This window comes from Podarcis liolepis (genome assembly GCF_965112155.1).
Source record: "Podarcis liolepis genome assembly, chromosome: 4".
In the NCBI taxonomy this organism is placed as follows: domain Eukaryota; kingdom Metazoa; phylum Chordata; class Lepidosauria; order Squamata; family Lacertidae; genus Podarcis; species Podarcis liolepis.
The window spans coordinates 58,114,185-58,135,085 of NC_139558.1; positions in this window are offsets into that span (position 1 = coordinate 58,114,185).

Consider the following 20,901-nt stretch of genomic DNA (forward strand, 5'->3'; position numbering starts at 1 on the left):
ATTAGCAATGCATGGGGGTAGTTACTGATCCCTACACAGCACTATCTAGCAAGAAGAGGGAAATATCAGCATGCCTGAAGGAGGAGGAGATTTAAGAATCAAATTTAAGAGTCAAATTTGGGAGTGGTTGTTGAATCTCGCAGAACCAGAAGAGCACAGGGGCCCAGATACTCAGGTTCCCAAAAAAGGCTCCCCACACTACTACGTTGATTAACGAATGGCATGTTAAGCTATTTATAATGTGGATACATAAAGGACCACTAGAAAGCACACAAGTATAAAATATTCTCCAGTGATACTTAATGTTTTCATTATTCTTTTAAAAAGCAGCAGTGTTTGCTGACCCATCAGCATTTCCACCCAAAGCTCTTTAAGGAACACTGGAAGTTAATCATAATCCTTGCTTATTAAGGTAGTCAGCAGCAATCACATTTAGCTTTCCTTTGGGCTACCAAATACAGCACCTAATTGTTGTTCCTGTGAAAATGACTGACACTAATTATATATCATCACTTCTGGGAGGACATATGCCCTTCAACTGCCTCCTATTTGATACACACAGAATTGTCCTTGTTCTGATGGCTGCAATTTAGGAAATAGAAAACATAGTCAGCCATTAAATATCAGGTGGGGATCCTCATTCCCTTTGATTTGAAAGGTGCCGACACACACATGGTTCATTTATGCTTTCCAGAGGCATACACCTTCCTAAACTGTTCTGCTATTTATGCCTGTCAGATAATAAACATACCAACAGGGACCTATGGAGTCAGGACCTATAGACCTGATTAGTCATTATCCTCAACAACCAAGAAGGACTGGAGGAACCAGAACCAACTATCAGGCAGAAATCAAGTGGCAAACAAAGGCAGGAGAACCAAGAGAAAAGTACTTATCACGATCAGGCAGATGTTTAGAGTCTAGAGGTGGCAAAGCAGGAGAAAAGATAGGAAGCACTGGCATTTCTAGAAAAGCTACTCTGTAGGATGAGTTGCTCAGACTGAGGGACCTTATCTGACCCATCTGCACCAGGCACCCACAGGGTCAAAGCAGGACCATGGATAGCTCCAAGTTAGCAACTTACTGTAACCAAGGACAAAACTCAACTGATAAAGGTACCTCTCCATTTGTGTGCAATCAGCACATGTATTACTGCTAACACACACACAATTTTCAGCACTGCAAGGGGGTGAGGGCAGAACAGGGTGGGGCGGGCTTACTGCTAACATGTCCAGTGCCTCAGAATGTAAACCCTGTGTAAATGGGGACTTGTCTGTACTTTAACAATTCTCTCATTAGCTCATTTCCCCCAAGTTCTATCCTCTTGGCCTCAATACAATGGCACTTAGTGGAGCAAACCCTAGCCTGCAGACATGAAATGATGCTGGAAGCTATTCTATGCTGCTGACCATGACTCTGAATACCATTTACTCACAAGAGGAGAGAGCAACAGCTTAATCATTATTTTATACCCTTCCCTCTGCCCAGATCCTTCAACAATTTGACAAACAATTGGACATCTGGTAAAATCATAGTATTGGGTTAACTAAAGGTATAATAAATAATTATTATTATTATTACTGCTTGTTTGTTTGTTTGTATGCCACCCATCTGACTGGGTTGCCCCAGCCACTCTGATGTTTTAATTTGTTGGAAGTTGCCCAAACAATGTAAAACATCAAACCTTCCTAAATTAGAGTCAGTCGCCAATACTTGACATAATTGTGTCACACCTTACATGGAAATCAGACCCACAAGCTACAGTTTCATGGAAGGAAAATATATGTGATTGTACCAGTGTCGTGTTGGCCCTATGTCTAAAAATGCAATGCTATTATAAGATTAAATATATGAGAAAATATTTAATGCAAATAGATTGAATGACTTTTTAATGATTAGCTATTAAATATTTAAGCACAATCTTGCAGCATTTTGGTTTTTTATTATTCTCAGTGTGATCTTCAAAACATAATAGAAATTTCTAGGTAAGAAGGTGATTATGCATAATAACTAGTAAGTGTTTCTCCTCATAATGCTGGAAATAATTTTATTATTGCTAGGCACTTAAGTAAAATAGCAAGCTTAAGAAATGAATGTTTTCTTGGTACTCCAACTTGGAACGTAATTTGGATGTGCTATTTAATCTATTGTGTTTCACAGCAGCAATTACTACTGCCAAATTATATAATGGAAGATTGATCTACCCATAGGATGTGCTGCAGTCATCTTCATGGTGTTAAATAGGTTCACAGTGTCTTCCATTGCACCCGTATGTGGTTCTATGGCAGAAGGCACACCATATAAAAAAAAAACCTACCCATTTCCAACTCCCCAGAAATATTGCTCTTCATATATAAACACTTTTAAAAATTCACTGAGTGTTTCAGTTAAAGTAGGGGGTCCAAATTATTTTCAAATTTTACTTTAGGTTGAATGCAGAGATATCTAGGACTGTCAATCCCACTCCTTGATAATTGTTCCAGTTCCTCTTCCCCTTAATAAGAACCCCCCATACTTTCTTAGGCACACTGTTGATAGCAACATCAGAGGCTTACCAAGCAATCTTATAAATACTGACCTTTGAGTCCCATTCAATGGGGCTTACTTCTGAATGGACACCTATAGAATTGCCCTGCTAATTGGTGTGTTTAGAGTGTTAGTTACAAGTTAGCCTATATTTAAAATTCTCTTTCGACCCCCATCAAGGATCAAAGTTGTATGAAATACTAGTAGTGTTTGTTATTTTACGAACATGCTCTACATTTTCAGTTGGTCCCGTGCCCTTGATGGTTTGACAGCTATACTATAAATCAAAGAAATTCAGACTTAAAGCTTTGTTGTTTAGTCGTTTAGTCATGTCCGACTCTTCGTGACCCCATGGACCAGAGCACGCCAGGCACTCCTGTCTTCCACTGCCTCCCGCAGTTTGGTCAGACTCATGTTTGTGACTTAAAGCTAGCCTTGTTCTAATAAGTTTTCAGTGCCTGCCTGGTAAAGTTTAGAACAATTATAGACCCAAAAGTAGCACCATGAAAGTAAAATGGAACTGAATTAGTTTGCATATAAAACAGCATCTTGATAATAAGGGGAGGCGACTATAATTCTTTACATAAGGCAGTATCCAGCCGAATGCTAGCACTTTAAAGCCCCATGGAGTTAAACAAGAGAAATTTAGGAATGTTCTTAAACCTACAGGCCTATCCATGCTTATCTAGGAAAACCCACTGAACACAGTGAAACTTATATCTTGCTCTACATGCAATGGATTGTACTCTAATGCTCCTGTTGAAATCTAAGGCCTATAGATTGTTCTGTAGATACATGGGCATTAAATGCATTCCTGTGTTTTTTTTAAGGCAATGAAGACAGATTAACATTTTTTCCTAAAATAACCCTAGAGATAGTTTAAGAGTAATGTATGTTAGCAAATCCCATCCTCCAGCAACAACTGACTGCACTGAAAGTCCACAGATGGAAAATCAGTTCAACTCATGGATCACACTTGCTGAATTATGTCAAAGGACATTAGAGGTCAAATGGGGCCTGCAATAAACTATTACAGTTCTCAAGATTCTAAGCTATTCCGTATTATCTCTCTCTGCTTTTCTACATACGGTAGACTCAACAATTGAGGAACATTTTTGTACTATGAGGGTCCATCAAACCTCCTGATTCCTCACTCTTGAGTGTGGGTGGAGACATTTTGGCTACATCAGCAATGACATCCACAAAAACAGGGGGGTGGTTAGTAGAGAATTCTATTGAATGTAATATCTCTACTTAGGATTTGCTTGACTACAGAGATAACTAGAAACTTAAAAAACAAATAAAAAAAAGTCACCACATCATTTTACCAAATACACATGCAGGCCAGGAACTGGCATGTTAAATTTTAATTAGATGATCCAGTTGCCTAAACCTACAGGAAACTAATTTTATAAAAGAAGCGTAGAATGTCTGCAAAGGCATGCCCTCCTTATAAGTGATCTGTGAACATGAAACTTTTTTTCTCTCGGCAGCCTTATTATAGAAAGTTCCAATTAATGTCTTACAATTTCCATAAACAATCATATTAAACTCTGCTTGCCATGCTAAAATCACAAGTGTTTTCCCCCTTTAGGCGATAGATGATCTTAGCACTTGAACCTGCCATATTTCTATTAGACAAGAAATAAACCTCATGCATAACATTGTTGAGTTTTTAATTGAATTTCTTTATTGAAGACAATATTGTACAGATGTTCTGTACCGTCCCTGAGCATGTCTTTTTGCCATTTTTTCTGCTTTTTAAAAGCCAAAACAATGTACATTGTTATAGATGCTTGAAGACAGGAAACATTCACTATACCCATACATATGGCAAAGATTTCTGTGGCAGTGGATTGTTAGCTTGAACACTTTTTATGGATCTAAAATACTTCTTTGATTGATTGATTGATTGATTGATTGATTGATTCACTGTTTGTCTCAAAGTGACTTTCTGTAAAAAAACAACAACAACCCAAAACATACAATGTACAAGATTGAAAACAAAGATTAAAGCATCAGGAAGAAGAAAAAATGGAACAACATTCATAGTGCAAAGGACTCCTGAAATACAACCATATTAAATCTCTGGACCACAGAAAAAAGCTCACTGCATTGATGATGCAATGCAAGAAGCAAAGAGCATCTTTTTAGCCACCTTCAGTGGTACTTACTAGTGTTCGTTTCTGCTTCCTCACTGAGCAGCGAATGCATGTCACAAGACATTGTTTTGCATTCCACAGTCCAAGTTACTGTTGGATTCCCACGGGAATGGGAGACTGAATGTGACGTTCACTGGTTTCCTGTTTTTCAGTGTTCTCTCGGTTTCTTTGTTAGAGACGGAGTTGCTTCTCTGCTCTTACAGAGGCAGGATGCATGTTTGTATACTCTCAGCATAGAGTGTAAATAAATTAGCATGTGGCACATTTACCTGCTTATCCTTCTGCTGTGTGGACTACTCTGCTTGGGCTCAAGATAAGACGAGCCTGTATCAGCTTCAGATGGGCCGAAGCTGGTCAAAATCTCACAACTAGATGGGTACGTGCTCTAACAAGTGCTTGGTCAGCTTCAGAGTTAGTTTTATAGCACTTATGCTCTAGCCTTCTCTTGGATTACCCCACTGCATTGGAGTGATCATGCTGACATACCCTCCAACATTTCTCTGATGAAAATAGGGATGTCCCATTCCATAATGATCATTTTACTATTTATACCCCACACGTCTTACTGGGTTCCCCTAGCCACTCTGCGAAGCTTCCGACATATAAAAACATTATCAAACATTAAACATTAAAAAACTTCCCTACACAGGATTGCCTTCAGCTAGCTCAGGAGTCAGATAACTCCATACCCTCCAACATTTCTTCAATGAAAATAGGGACATCCCAGGGAAAAGTGGGACATTATGGGATCAAATCAGAAACTGGGCCTGCTTTTCTAAATCAGGAATGTTCCTGGAAAATAGGGACACTTGGAGCGCCTATGCTGATAATCCTCCTCATGTTGTCATTCCACAGTGAAATGAGTGACTACGTTCACCAAAACCCTCCTTTCAGTAACCTTCTCAAGAGGCATACTAAAACTATAAATAAACACTAAAAACAAGTTACATTGAAAAAATATGTACTTACATTAGTCCAAAAACAAGTTAAATGGAAAAATATGTAGTTACGTTAGTCCCACAAATAGCCCAAAGCAGGAGCTGAATGAGGCCTTCTTCTGTTAAATTTAAACGGTAATTATTTTTGTCACAGATTTCTAAAATGCTCACCTCAGACTGCCCAGTCCCCATATAACCCATGTTATTTCCTATTTAAACTTACAGATAAAACAAACCCAAAATCTTCCAGGATAAGCAAGTTTGAAATAGGCAGATCTCTGGCTGAGCTGGAAGAATCTGGGCTCAGCTGGGCCTATGCCAGCTGAAGTGCCTCAGCTGGAAATACACCAGTTTAGCTGGTGGTCAGTCACTTCAGTTGGCTGGAGCTGGACCAGCATAACTTCCGAGAAAGGGGGTGGTGGCAAGGGCAGGGGCAGGGGCAGACTCACATCTATCCCAAACTGCTTTCAGCATAAGGGGGTAACATACACTGTGTTAAATTAGGCTAGTGTAACTTCTACTGGTTTCCTTTAGTTAGGATTACTCTGCCAATGGATCTCTGGAAGCAGCAACCACTCAGCACAAAAGTATGTATTTTATCACAAAGCTTCTTATGGCTTCCTTCCTACCCACCCTCCTGCAATCAAATTAAGCAATAAAAACTGTGTTTTAAAGGTCACAAATTACTAGGAATTGTATATCTGGCATTTGGTCAAGTTTCAAAATGTGTTTACTTTACAGCACTTTCCCTACATTTCCCTTCCTGAAATCTTTCCTCGTCATTTTAATTATTGGCTCTAACCACTGTCTGTACATCAGAATTTACATATAAAGTGCAGCCCCCAGAGCTCTCATAGAGCATGTCCTGATCAAAGCATTTATTTTGCTATTGATTCCAATGTGAAATGACTTGACAACTCTGCTCTCAGTAGGTAAGCATTTGATACTGTTTCGAATCATATGTATTCAGTCCCCTCGAGCAATACTAGACTACTCACAAATTTCATTTGCCCAAGTCCTGATCTTATTGAGTGTGGCAGGTATAGAATAAGTGACCCAAGGTGAAATGATTGAGAATGAGGGAGGAAATTGTTTTGGTGTTTTCCCCTGAAACAATTGCATACAATTTTTTTTTTTAAGGTAGTCCCATCCATCACAGCAAAGTTCCCTATACTGTTCTGGAAGATTTTGTAGTGGAATGGGTAAATTTGTTTGATTTTAAAGGTATAACAAAAAATTCAAAGTAGAATGATAAAGTATTTTTAATGTAAGGCCAAGAATGGAGGGTGCGAAGACATGTTCTGAGTCACACAAAATGGCACCTGCTTCTCCTAAAGTAGTGGTTTTGGTAGGCATGGAGATGAACTTAAAGGAGCAATTACACCTAGCTTACTTTTCTTAAAGCAGTATTAATTGAACTGTGGAATGTAAAAACTTGGCCTTTTGGTAACTCGGTATTTTTCATTGTTCTCATTCGTCAGCTCTATCTTGCATATGAAAATGTTTAATAGCAGTGTTCAGTAGAAGTACATTTCAGTCTCCTAGGACAATCGCTGCTGGTCTGAAATTCAGTATTCTCTAACAGAGATTTCAAAGAGAGAGTAAATTCAGTATTCTCTAACAGAGATTTCAAAGACAGTTTACATGAAACCAGTGACCTCTCTGCATGCTCAAAAACCTGAATTTTATTAGTGGCAAGATAAGGCGAAGTGATAAGTGTGATGGAAAGAGCCTCATTCTGGACACAACCCATCACTAGTGTGGAAGGGAAAGAGCATCAAATACAGTCTCAACCACAGTTAAGTGACTGCAGAAGTGCATAAGCAACAGCACATTTTTGCACTAAAAATGTCACCCAAAAACAGTGCAGCAGTGCTGTAAAAGGTATGTTTGGACGAGCCCTAGATCTGGGCAATGGTAATTAAGGGTCTAAAATAGCCATACTTTTTCAAAGCAATAAAATTGAAGTAAAAATGTTCCTGACATATGCTAATGGCAATGTTCATTTCATTCCATCTTTTTACAGAGATAGTTGTCAGTCTGTTACAAAAAGTGAAACATTCCTTAAGAAAAAGTTTCAAGGGAGTGAATCAGACTTAATGATAGTTTGCTTTTCAAAAGTTTTGTCCACAGACTGATTGCACTTCCAAATGTGAACACTGTCAGATCATCAACTTTACTTTCAATCTCCATAAAACTCACCTTGCAGAGTGCTACTGAAGTCTTTACATCTGTGCCACCAGTTTTTGAGGGCTAAAAAACATACAAAAAGAACTGAGATTTTTCCACAGCTTATGGCAAGGCGCCATCACACAAAATCTGTTTTATGAAGATTAGAAAGTAAGGTAAGCAGCTTTTACAGGGGGGAAAGTGTGTTGATTGGTGCTTACTTATTTTTCTTTATGCAGGTACTTTATCATCAACATGATGAAGGTGCTGCTGGCATTTAAGGGGAAATGATGATGTACGCAGCATTGTGCATTCAGTATGATAAAACGAAAACAGCATTGGCTCTTTTAAAGTAATCTGAAGCTTGCTACATTAGTTTTAACAGCCATTTGGAGTCCCAGAGCAGTTCTTATCTTTCTTGTTATTCCTATCCCAAAGCCTTAGAAACTCTCACTAGTCCAGAACCCAAGCACTCCTGTCCCTTTCTGAGTAGTGGCTCCACTATATTATCCCTGTATATAAAGTACTACAGTCCCTTTGAAGATGCTAGTGTGGCAGAGACTTTATGCAGTAGGTTGCATATGACAGAGTTGTTCCCTGCATGAATTGCTCATTTGCAGATAGCTTCCTCTATAGTGGCCAGCTTTGATCTGGGGTTTGCATGGAGACCAGGCCTCCTGGATGGCCTTCCATGTTGATTGTCATTATGCAAGGCAATGTTTACAACAGCCTTGGGAAACCTGTGTTCCTCCAAGTGTTGATGCCCCATGACCCCCAGCCAGCATGACCAGTGGTCCAAAATGATGGCAGCTATAGTCCAGTGATATGTGGAAGGTCACAAGTTTCCCATGCCTGGTTTACGAGATCAGGGGAATCTGAACTTTGAGTGATATCCATATTGAAACTTCACTGTACCTCAGTTCAGTTTCTGTCTTTAAAAGCAAAGACCATCCAAAATCTAACTGTGTCTTGAGTAAATACCATAATATGAGAATCAGGCCTAAGGCTACCTTTTACCATATACATCAATGTTCATTATATATTTATAGTCAGATCCAAATAATGGATCATCAATATATATTTAATGGTAACCACTGGCCTCCTGATTTATGTCTAATAGTCAATAGTATAAAAAATGCTCCAAAAATTGGTCTTAAAGCTGAAAGTAAGTTGGTTTGTCCTTGTAAACTGCCTTGATGAGAAACCAAGTGGGAATGGCTTCAGCCACAGGAGACCAGTGGGTGAACTCAACCTTTCAGAGAAAGATCAATAATAATAATAATATCCATTCCTACATATATTGCACATCCTCTAGCTTCTTTTAAACAGGGTACTGCTTCAATAGAGTGCAATCCAATGCTGTAGGTGTGGGTTTGTTCAGAGGACATTTTCAAGCTATGTTCTGGGGTATCTGAGTGTTGCTTGGCAGCTTGTCAATGAAACTTCTCATCTGGCTCATGACAATGTGGTTCATGTGTACAAGCAAACAGAATAAGCTTACTTATTCAGCAGTTCAAACCATTTCTACCTAAGAAGTAAACCCTGTTGAATTTGATGTGGGGTTTGCAGCCTTGGCCAATCAGCCACTGGGCCCATCACCTCCTGGCAAATAGAAGGGGAAGAAATGAAGGCAGTGAGATATTTTACTTTGTTGGGCTCCATGATCACTGCTGATGGTGACAGCAGCCACGGAATTAAAAGACTCCTGCTTCTTGGGAGAAAAGCAATGACAAACCTAGACAGCATCTTAAAAAGCAGAGACATCACCTTGCCAACAAAGGTCCGTATAGTTTAAGCTATGGTTTTCCCAGTAGTGATGTATGGAAGTGAGAGCTGGACGATAAAGAAGGCTGATCGCCGAAGAATTGATGCTTTTGAATTATGGTGCTGGAGGAGACTCTTGAGAGTCCCATGGACTACAAGAAGATCAAACCTATCCATTTTGAAGGAAATCAGCCCTGAGTGCTCACTGGAAGGACAGATCGTGAAGCTGAGACTCCAATACTTTGGCCTCCTCATGAGAAGAGAAGAATCCCTGGAAAAGACCCTGATGTTGGGAAAGATGGAGGGCACAAGGAGAAGGGGACGACAGAGGATGAGATGGTTGGATAGTGTTCTTGAAGCTACCAGCATGAGTTTGACCCAACTGCAGGAGGCAGTGGAGGACAGGAGTGCCTGGCGTGCTCTGGTCCATGGGGTCACGAAGAATCAGACACGACTAAATGACTAAACAACAACGAAACTCTGCCAGAGACAGGGTCACCTATGACTGAATAATTATGCACAGGATTGCTGTCTTAGAATATAACATATATTTAATATTTTAATAGAATTTACCTTATTATGCCTTCAATATTAGTGTCATGATGTGTTTTTTTTAACAGCAGGATTTTTATTTACAGTAGCAAGAGGCCAGTTTACAGATTTTTCATATATACACTTCTTTCATATATACCTTCTGCTTTTCATTGCCTTTTTCAGTTTTTTTAAATGTTAAAAATGTTGTGGTTGAAAAAAAGGAATGATATGTGTGGCTGGGTCTACTGCTGCGCCTTTCTAATGAGAATTATTCAACATATAGTAGGGAAAGTTGTACACTGGTAGTATGTCAAGGGGGAGATGTGCTTTCTATATATGTTAGAGGACTTGAAATTTCATGCAGATAGAATTATGTTCTGTGTTAGACCCTTGGCATAAGAAAACACATACACACAAATGCTGAAACAAATGAGCCTTTTATGTCACAAAAAGAGTGAGGTCTTTAATAAGAAAAGCAAATGGACTAACAAAATTGTAAACATCATTGAACAGCCCTAGGTAAAGCGGAAGGTAGTTGCAAAGTGGCATTTAGGTTTCATTGCAGAAAGGAGATATCTAACTGGCTGGAAAAGCTGTGTATGAATACATTTCAAACAAAACATTTCCACTGTTATGGTTTGTATTAATATTAAATAAACATGCCAAGGAAGGAAGGAAGGAAGGAAGGAAGGAAGGAAGGAAGGAAGGAAGGGGCAGGCAGGCTGCAGAAAAGAATAGCTGTGTATTTATCGGTCCCTGGCAGATATTTATCTGAATACAGGAGGGATACAAATATATAGCAAACCTTGTGCCCAGGGGTCTCCATACCTGCAGAAGCCTCTCAGAGTTTTGTACATTGAATCTATGCATATTTAACTGTAAGCACTGAAAAGCTTCTTCAAGACTAGGAATCCTGATAAGGTCAGATTCCCAATCAGATGCATGTAATTGCATCCAGTGAAAATGACAGGGAGCCCCTCTTCAACTTTCATGCTTAACATATAAAGGTTTGAGAGGAGACTGCAGCTAAGTAAACAACAGGGGAAGGCTTGAGTGCATGCTTCAATCTTCAGTATGATCTCTTGTGTGCTCAGGACAACACCAGCAAGTACTCTAGTGCCCTTTCCAATCGGAGATGATGGCACCAAAATACATGTTCAGTTATCCACAGCGAGAAATGTTGTTCTCAACTTAGAGTGCTATTTTTCCCAGAGCTCAGAACTAAAGGTGAGAGATGTGTTTGGATTGATCACAGCATGATGCCTTTATATTTTCCTGCTGCTGCAAAAAGTTTTATCTATCTTCACGAAAATATATTAACTGACATGCCACTAGGATCTAGCACGTAATGCATTAAAAAAAAGAGTTTTGTTGGACCACACTTGCCAACAATAATAGGCTTAAAATTAGGTTAATCAGCTCAATGTTTCATTTGAATTTAAAATTTTAATTACCTTGTGCAGTTTCATTACTGCAGGGTGAAAAGGGTGGAAGGGAGGGAGCTGTGTCATTTGCAAATGTTAAAAAGCCAAGATATTAGAATGCTTAGGTTGAAATGACTCCAAGTTTATCAGCAAGAGGAGTAATAATCTCTATCACATATGAGACCCAAAGAAGAATTTGTATTTTGTATGCGGTCATCCATATGTTCTCTACTACTATTCATGGTGAACCACATTCACTCTTGGCCAATTTTGAGGGCCAGTATGTCATTTGTACACGTCTGCATTCACAAATAGGCACATAGGCCCCTCAGCTAATCTGTGCAGGTCAGCCGAGGAAAAGGTTATAGCCCCTCTCTGCTCACCAGATTATCAAACTGATGCCCATGAAGGGGCACTGGGCACTACCAATCCCCACGCTCTATTTTTTTATTCTTCATTTAGCACCTGCTCCTATAATTTGGGTAGGGAAATATTGTTTTATCAGGTCCTTGAAAAGGAAGCTAGCCGCCCCTTCTTTAAAAGCTTCTTGACTTGCCTTTTCCCTACACTAAAACGCCCTAATGCTGAAAGCTTTCCTCATAGGGGGTTTTCTCCAATCCCTTCATGATTTTCTTTGCCCTTTTCTGAACCTTTCCCAATTCTACAATATACTTTTTAAGATGAGGTGAGCTGAACTATATGCAGCATTCCAAATGTCCACACCAAAGATTTATATAAATGGCACTATGATAACAGTAGTTTTTGGCTATAAGCTGCATTTGTTTGACTATTTTTTTTTAGGATGTTTGTAGCTTTGTTTTCAGTTCCTTTCTTAATGATCCCAAGTAGTGAATTCACCCTTTACACAGCTGCCACACACTGGGTCTAGCTATCCTCTATGACAGGCTTCCTCAACCTTGGCCCTCCAGATGTTTTGGGTCTACAACTCCCATGATCCCTAGCTAGCAGGACCAGTGGTCAGGGATGATGGGAATTGTAGTCTCAAAACATCTGGTGGGCCAAGGTTATGGAAGCCTGCTCTATGATGTCAAAGCCATGTTCCTGGTCAGTCACTGCCAGTTCAGACCCTATTAGCATATACAGTGTGTGAAAAAATTAAGATTTAGCCCTAAGTCTTTTTTAATTTTTTTTATTTTCAATGCAGAATTATAACAAAAATTACAAACATTGAATCCAAAATAATACTATACAAAAAAGGAACATACAAAAAAAGAAAAAAATAAAAAGGGGAAAAAAACCAAAGGCAACAAAACTAAACTAAACATAAACGAAAAAGTACACATCTACAGAAAAAAACCATATCATTACGTACATAAACACGTATTGACTTCCTTCCTTTGTTCTAAGACCTCAAAAAATTTACTCTTACTATATTGTTGTGTCTAATTAGATTAGTTCCACCTTTGTACTTTTTTTTAACACCATTTTTCTTTTTCTTTAACCCTGTAAAGCATCATTCATTACATACCAATATACTTACTCCAGAACAATGTTTTTTCATATACTCTTTAGCAATTTAGCCATAAGTCTTATTGTTTCAAGGATAGACATCTAAGAACTTCTTGGAATGCTCACCTTTACATGAATGTGTATTGTTTAAAAGATACAACTACCTTGTCAAGAATGGGTGAGAGGAGGCATTGAGAATAATCTTATTGAATACAAACTAGTAATTGTAGGGATCAGTCCATTTTATATGAACCAATAATCTATTTTAGCTTCTCTTTTGCCCTTTTCAAACATGCCCATCTTAGATAAGGTCTAATTTATTTTCCCAGCCTTTTATAATTGCTTTATTTTTACTATCTTCTCTGGGGGTATATCGTTCTGGAAATTAGAAATGTCTTTTTCATCCTTTCTGTGATATCTTGAATGATTCAATTTCATATAATTAGATTTTAAACACCACCATGTCTTTAGTGAAATTTCTTCGATTCGGCAGAAGCAGCCTCTTTTGTAAGACAACCTGTGCTTCCAAGATGTATTAAAGATGCTTGATGTTCATTCATCGCCCTGAGTTAACAAAAAGACTTAGTGCAATATGCAAACTGTAAAATAATAAGGATGCTCTTAAAGCTGGATAACTTTATAGATTCCACCCGCCCCCTGCCAAAACCAGACATCTCCACACTTAGGGGATAATAGCTGATTGAGAAACAGACCTCATCCAAAAACCACAATCAAGCTTTGAGATCCATAAAACACATTTGTTTGTTCCTCAGTTATATATAACTCATTGAAAGTCAGGATCGCTTACATTTCCTTCAGAGGAAAAAAAAAATCAATTCAAAGTCATTAATTCATTTACTCTGCTATATCAACACAATTTGCCAAACACCAGACACTATATTAAATGCTTTCTTAATCTTTATTGTTGTTGTTATTACCATGTGGTATTTTCCTCTCCAAAGAGGTTTGCTTATATAGTAGTTCTAATACTGTTCCAACTCTGCTTATCATATGATTATTTATTAAATTTATAGCCCCCTCCCTCTCCGTCCTTTCTCCAGAAGGAGACCAGGGCAGAGAAACATACAGAAGATAGAACAATGAAAATGTTTAAACCAGTTCCAGAACAGACAGACTAGGAAAGATGATATAGTGAACATTGGCATAATCTTGAGAATATAGATTCTGGCTAATTGTAAGTATTGGCACCAGGTAAACCAAATCAATCTCCACTCAAATTTTGCTTTCCAAAGGATCACCTGGGGCAATTAATGTAAAAATTTCCCAGCCATCAAGTGCCATGTGTCAAAATGCATGTTTCTGAAGCAGAAGCTGCCTCTGCATGCAGAGCCTTATCACACATTGTAGAACACTGTATAATCAGTACTTGACTGGCAATGCCTAGCTGTTATATTTATGTATTTCATGCAGTTGTGTTCATATGTGTGCTAAGAATTATGACTACCTAATTATCTTAAGGCTTTGCAATGGAGCAAATGAAGAATACTGTGACTGTTATGAAAGGTAACTACAATCCCCTGAGATTATTTCACATGGAAAGCTCAAGGCAAGGAATGTATCAGTTTTAGATGAATCTATTCTATCTGAAAAGAATTAGCTTTGGGATAGATTTTTGAAGGCATTTACATTCACCGTTTTGACATTCCACTCCCTCAACCTTTTCACTAGAGAATGAATAACATGACACCCTAACTTTAATACCTTTTTTAAAAAGAAAAGAAAAAAGACGGTCCTGTAATTTAAATAAGGGTTATTTTCAGGTAAGAATGCATTAGATTGCAACCTTAGGCTGTAATGTAGCACATAGACTGCTTAAATCTTACTGTAGTCAATGTGATTTAAGTGGCTTAACAGGGTGCACAATTTTTCAGCTGGCAAGTTCCAAAGGACAGAAAAGCAAATTTGGAAACTCCACGGATCAAAGCAGTCAATCCACACTATTACTACATGAACTAAGGAAATAAGGCAGGCAGGCAGTCTGCCTGCCTGCCTTATGGGAGAAGGAAGGCAGAATGAGAGAAGAACATCAGGAGAATTTTTGGCAAATCTCAAACAACAGATGTGTCTGGGATTCAGAGCTGTCTCAGGGACAATTGCTAACATACGGATGGACAGAGGGAAATGTGGATTAAAATATAAATAAATAATATGCTGAGTGGAGTGCAGTGACCCAGGAGAGAGAAAACAACAAGACATTCTATTTAGAAGGAGCAGATGATCAGGCTGGCTGATCAGGAAATTAAGCTGTTGGGAATGATGGCTAGATTCCGAGTGCTGCTAGCCATGTCAACACATTGTTCCTGGTGTGGATGGGCTCCGGTCCAGATCTTGATCGTTCCTGCAGCATTTGCTCCTGTGGTAAGCAGTGAAAAGGGCTCAAATCAGCAACATCTGCTTGGATCATTGAACACCTTGTTTGCTAAAGGCTTGAAGGGGCAAAGCCTATGGTAGCTCATCTGTTCTTTCATTGTCATAATTGGCAAAGCAATATTGGATTTCACAGCACACAAAGAAAACAAGAACAGCGAGAGTTGTAAAAACATCGCCCTCTTCATAAGGGCCAGTGTTTGTGTCATTTAGCTTCAGAAAGAAAATGAAGTAATGTAAAGATAGGATCCTGTAAAAGTTCATCTGAAAGTTTTAAATGACTGCTTCTACATTTGTACCTAGAATAAGCGTACATTTTTCTACAACATTCCTGTAAGCATTTAATGTAGAGGTGGATGAATCTCCCAATTTTAGTATCTCCCAATTTCTAATTTTTCTAATCTGAATTTTTTTGTGGGGGGGAAGTTCTTATGGAAATCCATGCATTTATTTTTTGTGTGTGTCTGCATTTCATCTTATATCTTTATTTTGGCAGCCATTTTCTATAACATAATGCTTTTTTGTACATTTTGTGCTGTACTCTTATATTAAGATATGCTTCTTGGTATGCATATTTTGGCTGAAAAACTGAATCACAAAATTTGGATAATGATAGTTTCAAAAGACAGCCCTGCTCTGAAAGAGTGAATTGGGTGGGTTCAAATAAAAATGTGAATTTAACTAATATCTCCTCCATCCCTAATGTAATCAGTTTTACTAAATGGGTCTGGGTGGCAGGATCTCATCTTGCATATACTATGGGAACTGCACATGGTCTGTTTCTGAAATTTGTACAAAGTCTCATGGGCTCACACCTCTGAAATGTTTTCCCAATGGAGACTCATGCAATACCTATATTCATGTCATTTATTTTCCCAGGCTTTGTTGTTTTGTTGTTTAGTCGTTTAGTCGTGTTCGACTCTTCGTGACCCCATGGACCAGAGCACGCCAGGCACTCTGTCTTCCACTGCCTCAAGCAGTTTGGTCAAACTCATGCTGGTAGCTTTGAGAACACTGTCCAACCATCTCATCCTCTGTTGTCCCCTTCTCCTTGTGCCCTCCATCTTTCCCAACATCAGGGTCTTTTCAAAGTATTGGAGCCTCAGCTTCAGGATCTGTCGTTCCAGTGAGCACTCAGGGCTGATTTCCTTAAGAATAGATAGGTTTGATCCCAGGCTTTAAAACATCTGAAACAGATGGGAGTACTGTGTTTAATTCTGTGCTTTCAGGCTTCCGGGTTTTTCTTCTGTTCTTGTTATAATAATAATAATTTATTATTTATACTCCACCCATCTGGCTGAGTTTCCCCAGCCACTCTGGGCTGCTCCCAATCAAGTGTTAAAAACAATACAGCATTAAATATTAAAATTTTCCCTAAACAGGGCTGCCTTCAGATGTCTTTTAAAGATAGGATAGCTGCTTATTTCCTTCACATCTGAAGGGAGGGTGTTCCACAGGTTGGGCACCTCTACTGAGAAGGCCCTCTGTCTGGTTCCCTGTAACCTCACTTCTCACAATGAGGGAACCGTCAGAAGGCCCTTGGCGCTGGATCTCAGTGTCTGGGCTGAACGATGGGGGGTGGAGATGCTCCTTCAGGTATACAGGACCGAGGCCGTTTAGGGATTTAAAGGTCAGCACCAACACTTTGAATTGTGCTCGGAAACGTACTGGGAGCCAATGCACATCTCTCAGGACTGGTGTTATGTGGTCCTGGAGGTCCCTCCCAGTCACCAGTCTAGCTGCCGCATTCTGGGTTAATTGCAGTTTCCGGGTCACCTTCAAAGGTAGCTGCACATAGAGTGCATTGCAGTAGTCCAAGCGAGAGATAACTAGAGCATACACCATTCTGGCAAGACAGTCTGCGGGCAGGTAGGGTCTCAGCCTGTGTACCAGGTGGAGCTGGTAGACAGCTGCCCTGGACACAGAATTAACCTGCACCTCCATGGACAGCTGTGAGTCCAAAATGATTCCCAGGCTGCACACCTGGTCCTTCAGGGGCACATTTACCCCATTCAGGACCAGGGAATTCCCCACACCCGCCCACCCCCTGTCCCCCCAAAACAGTACTTCTGTCTTGTTGTTCTTACTGCTGACAATGTTTTCAATGCATGGTTCCCTGAAGGAACCATTGTGCTGTGACAGTGCAGAATGCAAATTCTGAAAGTGAAAATAAATAACTGCATTAACACACACAAAGAAGTTATTATTAGGTCTATTTTTATAGAAAAAGAGGTGCATTACTCACCATGGACGCCTCCCTTGTTCCCTTATAATGGCAATGGTGCCCACCTGAGAGGAGCTGCAACAGAGTTTCCGTGAGTTTTGACTGTAAAAAAACCCTGGCTTTTATTGAAAGACACTCTCTTCTTGGCAGTTAGAGACAGGTTGCAAACATTTACATAGGCCACATAAAGGGATGAATCTAACTAAGTCATTGTGAGAGCAATGGGACTTCTTATGGAACTTCTCCCTGCACATTTTCTGTACCTTTCCCAAACCTGCTATGAAGCATTGTGGGGAGTAGATTTGGGGCGAAAGGGCTGGGAAGTTCCACTACACAATCAGAAATTCTACTGTTTGTGCAATGACCTTGCTCAGTTTGTTACCACTGAAGAAAGATGCTGTTGCAAGACAAATCTCCCTTGCTCTCACCTGTTGGGAATTGGTCACCTATCCAAGCATTTCTATGTCAAGAGGCGAGCGATTTAATTCCCTATTTTGTAGGAGGTGGCAACAATTAATAATTTACCCTAAATTCTCAGGCAAGTTAGGAGAGGTAAATGGCATTATTATTCTCTCCTGTCACATCATGAATTAGTTGGAAATCCTGTATCTAGCCTCCTTCCTTCTTCCAGGCTTTTCTCCACATTTGGACCAGCTTTACACATACAGTGGTACCTCAGGTTACATACGCTTCAGGTTACAGACTCCGCTAACCCAGAAATAGTGCTTCAGGTTAAGAACTTTGCTTCAGGATGAGAACAGAAATCGTGCGGCGGTGGTGCGGTGGCAGTGGGAGGCCCCATTAGCTAAAGTGGAGCTTCAGGTTAAGAACAGTTTCAGGTTAAGTACGGGCCTCCGGAACGAATTAAGTACTTAACCCGAGGTACCACTGTACTTCATTTGAGTAGACTCCCAAACTCAGATGTTCAACAGATACATGCAGATGATGTGAAATGTTAACCATATTAACTTCTTAAGCACTGATCTTGAATGTCCAATGCTTGCAATACTTGTCACATTATTTGTGAGCAAGCTACAAGCCAAGAATTATTTTCAGAAGCAATTTGCTATAGGTTTCCGTATTCTAAGCACTCAATCATAAAACAGGGAGAACATTCACCAGATGAATTATTCATTGCTGTTTAGTCACCCAGTCTCACTCTAAGAACAGATGGCATTTCACTTCTTTTTCATGTTTCAGCTTTGATATGTACATGCAACATTTTAAACACCTCAGAAGGCCTTTTTTCGATTTCTATGAAAGTGCAAAATCCCATACCACTTCCATGTGTGGATTTTCTAAAAGCAACAGCCACCCAAGATGCAGAAAAACCAATTTATTATTATGTGTATAATTAAAATTGACTACTACACTTGTTTATTTTTAGAAAGAAATAGGAAATGATAAAATAATGGCAGCAGAGTTTAGATGCAGGTCTTGATGCAGCTCCCATACACAACTGGCAGCCCTGGATAGGAATGTGCAACCTTCCAAAAACCAGTTCACTGAAGCCTGGATGTGATGGACACCAGAATCTTCATCTGGGTGTCCATCTCCATCTACACTGAACTGTTTTCATGCATATCAGGTCAGAATGGGCCAATGTATGCTACAGACTCAATGCACTCAGCTCTATCCAATTTACTCCAAATAATATTGGGGTTATATGTTATGTATGCACATATGTATATATTCATTCAATTTATCAACTCTCCTGAGAGTGATATGCAAAACATTTCATTGTGGTCGTGCGCCTGTCATTAATGTTGACTGTATATTTTAAAAGTATTTTTTGGCTTGTATTTGTGCTATAAACATGATGGTGGGGAAAAATGCTGTCTAAATGCAGCCTGACTTATGTTCATTAATTTTAATGGGGTTACACTGAATAGTGCTAACATGAATACAAGTCAAGGTATTTATCATTATCTTGGTGGTTCCGCTGTGGTACATCACCAAGAGGTACAATGAAAACTTATTCCATATTCTGATGGTTGCTCAGAAAAAGCGAGATACATAATTCAAAACAATCAAGTACTTTCTTAACCTTTAGTAAGGCAGGGATACAAATTTACTTAGCTTAGTAATATGCCTTTAAGAAGAATTCTCTATTGTTGGAAGAGATTTAAGCAACTTAAATCACATCTCTGATTTTAATGGTGATTTGTATATGTTTTTAAGTCTGCTCTTTGTAAATCAACCTGAGACGACTCACTGAAGGGTGGACTATAACTACAAATCATAAATAACATTAAGAATACTAGAGGTGCCTCTATTAGGCCTGTAAAATAATACTCATTCCTTTGCATTTATGGGGGGTACACAAGCTGAATTATCATATAATCATTAGGTATTGGTTCTGTTCTCTTTGAATCCACAGAGATACATTTTAAGTTTGTTGGCAAAGATCTTCAAGTAGGCAAAATATTCTGATGAACAGCATTTGTTTCTAGGATATTATTATTTTCTAATTATGGCACATCTGTGTTTATTCATATGCAAGTATGGGTTTTCTGGCTGGATAAATGATGAAACAGAAGATGCATTTTTATGTCTTGCAACACATTAACCAGGAAAATACATTTCATGTAATTCAGTGACATGGTCGCTATTAAATCCTGTGTAATTGCAAACCACTATGCAACCTAAGCACATATTAACACTGAGCCCATACACATAAATACAAAAAATGTATTTATTGTCATTCCTATGAGGGGGAAAGCAGGTTTAAAATGAAAATTCACACAATATGACACACATTCACATGCAAGGAAAAACTAAGTAAAACTAAGGCGATATCAAGAGTGCTTTTACTAAATTGCTCCAATTTACTTTCAATTTTTCCAACACTGCAAATTCTGCCTAAATTATTTCCACTCCAGTGGATTTTTCCTTTTAAATACAATTGTGGCCTGGTTCCCACATCACATTAAACCACAGTTTAATGTGTAACCATGGTTTAATGTGAAATAGCAGCATGATTATGTATGAAAGCTAATAGCTTCATAATAACACATTATAGGCCTATTCAGATGTTATCCCCCATGCATAGGGCTACTGTGTGGAAGGAAGTGGGGTTGCACTACCAATCTCACAATGCCTGCCATCCGCCACTGGTTCCACACCTTCTAATAAGGAAGTATTCTCCCTTGATGTGAACATGCATACACAGAGCCCAAGAATTCTTCAGGAGAACCCAGGACAAAATAGGAACTTGAGAATGGAACCTGAGATAAATTGCAATTTTGGTTATTAGGTGTGAAATACTTACAACGCAATCTCTTGATGTAGAGGAGAAGCAA